Raw genomic sequence first — 9,350 nt, 5'->3', positions numbered from 1 at the left:
TTTAGCCCGAATGTCATAGACCTCCCCCCCCCCCCACATCCTGACAAAGATGTATTTAGTTGTATTTTGTTATCAGGGTGATCGTCCGTTCGCAGGCCACTTTGGCCATGTGGTGTAGTCATAAACCGTCGCGGATGTTTACCCGAAACCGGGGCATCAAACAAAGAATAAGGATTCCTTAGACAACCCATTTCAAAATATGGCAGCAACAAACGGAGTGCCCAGTTATTTCAAATAAACCATGACCTTTTTTTTAAAGTATTGAAGCACTTTTCTACCAATGTGAATAATAAACATTTTAGACAAAAAAAATCAACGAATAACGCTGGTAATTCGTTGTCAAAATGAGCGTACGGCATTAGCCCAGAAGAGGGGTGGCAATTTGCATATGTGAAAGCCTATGTGAATGAGACACAGGTCCAAAACTTTTAACTAGAGACACAATATTTAAGTAGAGGCATACCCAAGCGAAACAAGAGAAAGTGTGAAACAAGCACAACTACTTTAGCCCAAGTTTTTAAAAATGAGAAAAAGCCGTAATCAGTTTAACAGTTTTATTTCAATGTCAAAGAGAAAAAAAAACACTTCACCAAAGGCGAAGATCCATCCATAGCGGCTCTGGGTCCCGTCAGTGTAGCACAAAGCTAGCGTGATCTAGGCTGCCATTATCCAAGGAGCAGGGCCAGGCGCGTGCCACCCGTTTGAACAATGCGGGCGAAATAACTGCCTTATGGGATGCGAAGCTTGCGCATGCGCAGTGACGCAGACGCGCCTTTCAAAATGGCGGCGGCAGCAACACACGCGAAAGATCGATCTCCTGTATTTTCTTAGTTTTATTCTAAACAAGATGCCCCGATTTCATTTAAATACATTTAATAGCTGTAGGAACTAGTGAGCGGTATTTAGCAACATGCTATGTTAGAATAATGCCATCAAACGTGTCTGTTAAGCATATCACAGCGGACATACACGGAGGAAACATGGGGTAGAATCAAACAGGCCACAGGCTTTGAGATAGGCTGGCTCCCCAAGCTATTGCCCCCATTTAGCCCGAATGTCATAGACCTCTCCCCCCCCCCCACATCCTGACAAAGATGTATTTAGTTGTATTTTGTTATCAGGGTGATCGTCCGTTCGCAGGCCACTTTGGCCATGTGGTGTAGTCATAAACCGTCGCGGATGTTTACCCGAAACCGGGGCATCAAACAAAGAATAAGGATTCCTTAGACAACCCATTTCAAAATATGGCAGCAACAAACGGAGTGCCCAGTTATTTCAAATAAACCATGACCTTTTTTTTAAAGTATTGAAGCACTTTTCTACCAATGTGAATAATAAACATTTTAGACAAAAAAAATCAACGAATAACGCTGGTAATTCGTTGTCAAAATGAGCGTACGGCATTAGCCCAGAAGAGGGGTGGCAATTTGCATATGTGAAAGCCTATGTGAATGAGACACAGGTCCAAAACTTTTAACTAGAGACACAATATTTAAGTAGAGGCATACCCAAGCGAAACAAGAGAAAGTGTGAAACAAGCACAACTACTTTAGCCCAAGTTTTTAAAAATGAGAAAAAGCCGTAATCAGTTTAACAGTTTTATTTCAATGTCAAAGAGAAAAAAAACACTTCACCAAAGGCGAAGATCCATCCATAGCGGCTCTGGGTCCCGTCAGTGTAGCACAAAGCTAGCGTGATCTAGGCTGCCATTATCCAAGGAGCAGGGCCAGGCGCGTGCCACCCGTTTGAACAATGTGGGCGAAATAACTGCCTTATGGGATGCGAAGCTTGCGCATGCGCACTGACGCAGACGCGCGTTTCAAAATGGCGGCGGCAGCAACAAACGCGAAAGATCTATCTACCTGTATTTTCTTAGTTTTATTCTAAACAAGATGCCCCGATTTCATTTAAACACATTTAATAGCTGTAGGAACTAGTGAGCGGTATTTAGCAACATGCTATGTTAGAATAATGCCATCAAACGTGTCTTTTAAGCATATCACAGCGGACATGCACGGAGGAAACATGGGGTAGAATCAAACAGGCCACAGGCTTTGAGGTAGACTGGCTCCCCAAGCTATTGCCCCCATTTTGCAGGTCTTCTGAAATTCTTTCCTACCCATGAAAATGTCCTAAAAAAGGAGGGGGAGAGAAAAGATGGCGGAATGAGCGCACGCGTAATGCAGGCTACAGTATGAAAAATTTTGTTTTTTGTCCTTAAAAGTAAATCCTTTGACATGCAGTTCGCACCCTGAAATATTGATTTGAAAGACATTCACGAAGTGAGTTGGAACTATAATTACATTGTTTTTACTGTGCTTGCCAAAGTACCGAAGTTACCTGAGCTAGCCTGCAAGTTGCAACAATGGCAGACCATGAGTACAGCTTGAGTGGTCCGGTGGGCAATGAAGATTTTGGAGAGGAATTTGAGGTTGACGAGCTGATTTCGAAAGAAAAGATGATTAACCTGGATCACACTCCTGTGAAAGCACCCAACCCAAAAAAGAAGAAAAAAGATAAGTCAGTCGATGAAACAATGGACTCTATTTTGGAAGCGATGTCTGATCTTATGGGAAAAATGGATCGACAGACAGAAAAGTTGGATGCCCAAACCGATCTCCTGCGGAAATTTGAGACGAAGATTGAAAGTAACACTGAAAGCATCAAAGCCAATAAGCAGGAAATTACTGAGCTGCAAACAAAAGTAGATAAGCTTAAAACTGAAAACAAGCGCCTAAACGAAGCGATACTTGAACAAGCCAGATTTAAACGACGTTGGAATCTGAGATTGAACGGTTTGGTTGAAAAAGCGGGAGAAGACACCAGAGAAACTGTCATTGGGATTCTAACCAGAGTGGTTCCCATTTCAGTGGAAAAGCTTCGTGAGGATGTGGACACGGTGCATCGCCTGGGCATAAAAGGTACTGCAGCAACCTCCAATAATCGTCCGCGGTCCATAATCATACAGTTTGCTAGGAGAACGCTCAAAGATGACGTCTGGAAAAGGTCTAGAGATGCCCTTGTCTGCAAGGAGCTGCACATCCACTTCAAGAAAGATTACATCAAAGAAGACAGAGAGGCACGTGCCAAACTGTACCCATTGGTCCAAGAAGCTAGGAAGAAAAACTTGAGAGCATACCTGTTGGAAGGATATGCTATGATTGATGGTCGACGTGTGGACCCTCCAACTTGAACAGGCACAGATAACTAAAGAACTGCACTGTAATACAAAAATGTTTAAAAGGACACAAATTGTCTCATTCCTGCGCATCAGAAGGTTCTTGCGCTTTACCTAAGTTTACTAGGTATGTTATCTTTCCTTTCTTTAAATGCTAGGGGGCTTAAAAACAATGTTAAGCGAAAAGCAATTTTTTTATTTTGTAAGGAGCAAAAAACAAATTGTGTTTTTTTACAAGAAACTCACTCCACTGTGGAAGATGTTAATTTTTGGAAAATGCAATGGGGTGACTCTATTTTTGTTAGTCATGGTACTTCACATTCTGCTGGTGTGATGATTTTGCTGAATAGATTTCCGGGAAATATTATTAATTACATGGGTGACACAAATGGCCATTGGTTGGTAGTGATTGCCGAAATTAATGATGAAAAATATATTTTGATTTGTGTTTATGGCTACAATGAAAGAGTTAGGAATAAAGCACTGATTGGTGACTTATGCGAGCAGATAAATGACTGTAGGAATACTTACTTAACTGATAAAATAATAGTTGGTGGTGACTTTAATTTAGCGCCAGATCTATGGTTGGATAGAAACCCTCCTAAAGCTCAATGCCATAAATATGATGATCTTCTTCTCACATTGATGAATAACGCAAACTTAATTGATTACTGGAGAGTTAAAAACCCACAAACATCTTGTTTTTCTTGGTTTAGTGCATCTGGAAATGGGCATAGCTCAAGAATAGACCTTTGGCTGATCTCTATGGCCTTGATCAATTTTATTAAGGATTGTATTATTTCTGCTTCTCCATTAACTGATCATTGTGTTATTACAATTTCTCTTCAAATTACAAAAACTGATCCTAGACTGACTCAAATTTGGAAATTCAATAATACTCTATTAGATAATTCTTTTTTTTGTAAAAAAGTTAAACAGTTGATAATTGAAACTGATGCCTTGGACATGTTGTCAGCTAGTAAGTGGGACTGGTTAAAGTTTAAAATCAAAGAATTAGCTATCCAAACTAGTAAATATTTGGCAAGACTAAAAAAGCAAATACAACTGGAAATTATAAATCAAATTAATAATCTGTCAGGAAAAAAACAACTGTCAGACAGTGAAACTGCTGAGCTAAATAAACTACAATCTGATTTGGACTCTCTGTACTTGGATAAAGCGAAAGGAGCATTTGTTCGATCCCGTGCTCGATGGCTGGAAGAGGGAGAAAAAAATACTTCTTATTTTTTCAATCTGGAAAAACATAGACAAGTCAAAAAGAAAATTACTAAAATGAATATAAATGATTATGTCACTGAAGACCTTAACTTGATTAACGAAGAAATTCATAGTTTTTATTCCAAGCTATATAAGTCAAATTACTCTGAAACTGACTGTCAAATGTTCCTGAATGCTTTAAAAGATCTTAAAAAAATTGATTTAGACTTCAAACAGTTCTTGGACCAACCATTAAGCATTGACGAAATGGATAAAGCTATTAAAAAAATGTCCTTGGGTAAATCTCCTGGTATGGATGGATTAACTGTCGAATTCTATAGGCATTTTTGGCAAGATCTCAGGAGTCTGTTGTATAAGGTTTTTTTGGAATGCATTTCTGCTGGGACTCTTTCTAATTCTATGAAGTTGGGGATCATCACTTTAATTCCAAAGCCAAAGAAAGATGCTCTGCATTTGGACAATTGGAGACCGATCACCTTATTATGCAATGATTATAAGATCCTAGCACACATTTTTGCTGAACGTTTGAACAGAGGACTGGAGAGCATAATTGATGAAAGCCAGTCTGCTTTTATTAAAGGGAGAAATATTCATAATCATATAAGGCTAATTTTTGATCTGTTGGATTATAACAATTTGATTGATGAAGATAATCTTATACTATTTTTAGATTTCTATAAGGCTTTTGATACGTTAGAGCATTCTTTCTTATTTCAAGCCCTAAATTACTTGGGATTTGGAGACTATTTTTGTGCAGTGATCAAAATGTTTTATAATGGTATATTCAGTGTGGTATCTCTTAATCCAGGACTTACTCCCAGATTCCAAGTGAGGCGTGGTATTCGTCAAGGATGTCCAATTTCCCCAAAATTATTTATCTTAGCAACACATCTTTTAGCTTCAGTTATTATGAATGACCCCACAATACAAGGAATCAATGTTCTTAACAGACAATTTAAAATAAGCCAATTTGCTGACGACACGGTTTTGTTTCTTAAAAATAGTCTGGTGGTGGGAAATGCTCTTGACTCGATCACTATGTTTTCGAAAGCTTCAGGTTTAAAGCTGAACTTTAAGAAGTGTGAAATTCTTCCTATTCATGCTTGTCACCTTGATATTATTTCATCAATAAGGGTTGTAGAAGAAGTTAAATATTTGGGTATATTGATTTCTAAAAATGTTATCAGAAGGGAGCATGTTAATATTACTGAACGGTTAATGAACATGAAAAAAGGTCTAAGTCATTGGTTGACTAGAGATTTAACTTTATTTGGCAGAAACTTATTAACTAAAGCAGAAGGTGTTTCTAGGGTAATCTACCCTTGCCACTCCATGTACATCTCACCAAAAAATATTAAGAAGGCTAATTCCATTATATTCCAGTTTCTATGGAGAAACAAAACTCATTACATTAAAAGATCACAATTGGTTAAAAGTTACGATAATGGTGGAATTAATGCCTTAGATTTTGAAGCCATGGTAGGCACATTTAAAATCAAATGGCTAAAATCCTTTTTAATGAACAAAAATTCAATGTGGTTTCACATCCCGAATTCTCTATTTAAAAATCTAGGAGGAATTGATTTTTTATTAAGTTGTGATTTTGAGACTACCAAAATACCATTAAGTCTATCGAAGTTTCACAAACAAATATTGCTATTTTGGAAAATGATTTTCAACCATAACTTTTCACCTCATAATTCAACTCTTTGGAATAACAGATCAATTTTAGCTGGAAGGAAATCATTATTTATACAGGAATGGTTTGATAAAAATATTATATTTGTTGGTGATATGTTAGATAATAATGGTAATTTTCTGAATTTTACATCCTTTGTGGACAAGTATAAGGTAGTTTGTGAATCTAAAATTTTTGATAAAGTATGTAAATCAATTCCAAAATCACTTCAACTAATCCAAAATACACTTTTGTATTCCCAGGTAACAATATCACTTCCTAAACTGACGATAAATGGTTGTGAATTAACTGCTTTCAAATGTAAAAATAAGGTTGTTAATGAAGGTTTGCGACAAGTAATATACCATGATTATCACGGAGCTTCTTTCAGGACATTGGGCTGTCCAAACGATTACTCAATTAAAGTTAAAGCTCATTCAGCTTTTGTTAAATGGCCGATTTCGCCAAAAGTTAAAGAAACCCACTTTAAAATTATTAATAATATATACCCTGTAAGCCAATTTCTTGAAAGAAGATTTAAATTTGATGTTGATCCATGTGTTTTTTGCAACCAGGAAAATGAAACTATAAATCATTTGTTTGCTGACTGCTTTTTTTCACAAATTTTTTGGAAAGATGTCCATAGTTGGGTTAACCTTAAAAAAGAAATTCCCCCTTTTAACGCCTCTCATATTTTGTATTACATGGAAAATTTGGACTCTTCATCAATAAATGTTATTAATGTGATACTGCTGTTAGCCAAATATCATATTCACTGCTGTAAGTGGAAGGGGAGAAAGCCATCCTTCATTTGTTTTATGAAAGAATTTAAATTGTATTATGGCTCCTTAAGGACTTTAAAAGATTGGAAAAATGCACGAATCCTTAGTCACCGAATGTCTAAGTTGCTCCTATTTTGATTTTTGTTTGATATGTCTTTTGTTGCTCCCTAGCATTGTTTCGTTTTGTTGGTTTGTTTTTATTCTCCTCTATGAGAGTTTGTATATGTTTGTATTGTGTCTTTTCTTGCAATAAAAAAAAAAAAAAAAAAAAAAAGAAAATGTCCTACCCCAGTTAACTGCGCATGCTCATGCGCTACTTAACACACGCCAATAAATAAATGCTGCTTTCGAGTCTCTGCCTTTCGAAGAAGAAACAAGGTTAGTTTTATCGCATTTTTAGTTTTTACATATATATATATATATATATATATATATATATATATGTATGTATGTATGTGTATATATATGTATGTATGTATATATATATATGTATGTATGTGTATATATATATGTATGTATGTGTTAACATGTATGTATCTATGTGTGTGTGTGCGTGTTTGAGTGTCATACATTCTCGACTTACCATGTGCATGTGCAGTTTGAATACACTCTTGCCTCAATTTTCACGCTGCTTTAGAACTTGGCTGTGTGCGAATTTAACAGTATCCATAGTTTGCATAACAGTTTACGTCTCTATGATCGCATTCTTATTATCTGTTAATAAAAAAAAAAAAATAAGATTTCTATTTCATGTACACGTTTTTACTCACGAAAAAGTGAACAGTATTTCTAATGATCCGAGCATAATGTTTGCATTAACAATCTAATACTGCACTTAGACCCTGGCTATAGATACATTATATGTGAAACGTAATGAAAACAAAATGTATGAATCGATAAAAACGGAATTTACTTAATTTTTTAGTGCTGAAAGTTATGTCGTGACTTCTCTATGCAAAGACTACATTTTATTCCAAGACACATGTGACCGGTAGTATGTTGAGGGGAGTTGATTCTCCCTTGTTGGGTATGTAAATTTGGATCAGGGGGGCGTGGTTTTTGACCGGTGTAGTCCTTCAGCTTAATTAAAAGACGTCCGGGTTTTCCTAGACCTTTGCCTATTAAAACACACGGGTTTCCGGTTAGTGTTTTGTGTGCTGCCGTAAGGGCGACGTTTAGACTGGTGTGGGCAAGTGTCTGGTGTCAATTTGGGCCAACGTAAGCGGAGGTATTTGCGAGGCTTGTGGGCGAAAGGTAGGAGATGAATAATTTTGGGTGTCGCTATCTATTGTAAAGCAGCCTATTAATTCCTGCATGTTTTGTAGGTATCGAGTACGGGCGGTTGGAGTGGTGTGTGGGGAGAGTGAATCTGGTCTCCGGATTGGGTAAAGTAAACTTAGTTTGCGGGTAATGTGATTAGTTGGAAATGTGCTTATGGGGTTTATGATTACTTCTAGGCTGTGCTGCCCTGCCGCTGTACCTCGCGGCTTTACCCTGCTGCTTGACTGATGCCCTGCTCTGCTGTGTGGCTGCTGTCCTGTTCTGCTGTGTAGCTGCTGTTTGGTGGCCATTTGGTCTTGTTTCTCTATTACGTTTTGCCTGGTTGCTTTGCTCCTACCGTCTTGCTATTGTTCCGCCCTGCTGCTTTGCCTTGGTTTGTCTTATACATTTTATTCGGACCACGGGTTTTATTTGATATTTGTGGTTTTTTTATATGTTTGGGTTATTTTATGGATGTATTTTAGGATAATTAAGGATTGTTTCTTTGTTTTGTTTGATGTATAAATTTATTGAGTTTGTGTTTGGTTGGATGTTTTCTTTTTGCTTTGATTCGGATTGTTTTCTGTGGTTCTTGTCTGGGTGGCCTTGTGGGCTGGGGGTGGCCGTATACTCTGTGGGGTGGAAGCCTTGGGTATAAGAGGCCGCTCGGGTTTGTGTGTGATTCGTGCGGTGTGGGTTTAGTTTTAGGTTTGTGGTAATGCTGTGATTTGTTAGCGCTAGCGGCCGGGTAGTACCTTTTGAACGTGTGGTTGTGTCCCCTTCTAGCGCATATTGCCTCCCTGCCTGGGGGATTTACGAGGAATCAAGACTCCGCAGCGTGTTTTATTTGTTTTACGTTTATTTCTGTATTGTTAAGGTTGTTTTATCTTTGCTGTGGTGTGAATAAAAGTGTGTGTTTTTATCTTTTGTCCCAGTCACGTCTCTGCAACAGTTACTGATAGAACCAGTGGGTGGGGCGTGTACGTGTCGGTATACCCTTGGGTGGGAGGCCCAGGGTGGTGTAGTCGGACTAGGTGGTAGTGGTGGGCGTCTGCCTGTCACACGCATTATATTGGAACACGCATGAATATATTATCCTTTCTGTTACCATTTCTGAAAATATCAGTTTTCTGAAGAATCATGGGTTATAAGAGTTTTATATTTTTTTCTTTTACAAGTATGTGCTGCTTTGTGTAACATTATTAAATTTCCT

General features: G+C 37.8%; 1 long non-coding RNA gene across 1 annotated transcript; it reads left to right on the top strand.

Moving 5' to 3' along the window:
* Window positions 1–8,030: 8,030 nt before the first annotated feature.
* On the top strand, window positions 8,031–9,059 carry LOC111833682 (uncharacterized). The gene is made up of 2 exons (XR_002835816.2): window positions 8,031–8,131; window positions 8,203–9,059. It is a non-coding gene; the product is annotated as an uncharacterized lncRNA (long non-coding RNA).
* Window positions 9,060–9,350: the final 291 nt, after the last annotated feature.

This window comes from Paramormyrops kingsleyae, chromosome 6 (genome assembly GCF_048594095.1).
Source record: "Paramormyrops kingsleyae isolate MSU_618 chromosome 6, PKINGS_0.4, whole genome shotgun sequence".
NCBI classification, from domain to species: Eukaryota; Metazoa; Chordata; class Actinopteri; order Osteoglossiformes; family Mormyridae; genus Paramormyrops; species Paramormyrops kingsleyae.
Note: the sequence above shows the minus strand (reverse complement) of the source record. Positions and strands in the feature narration are given on the sequence as shown.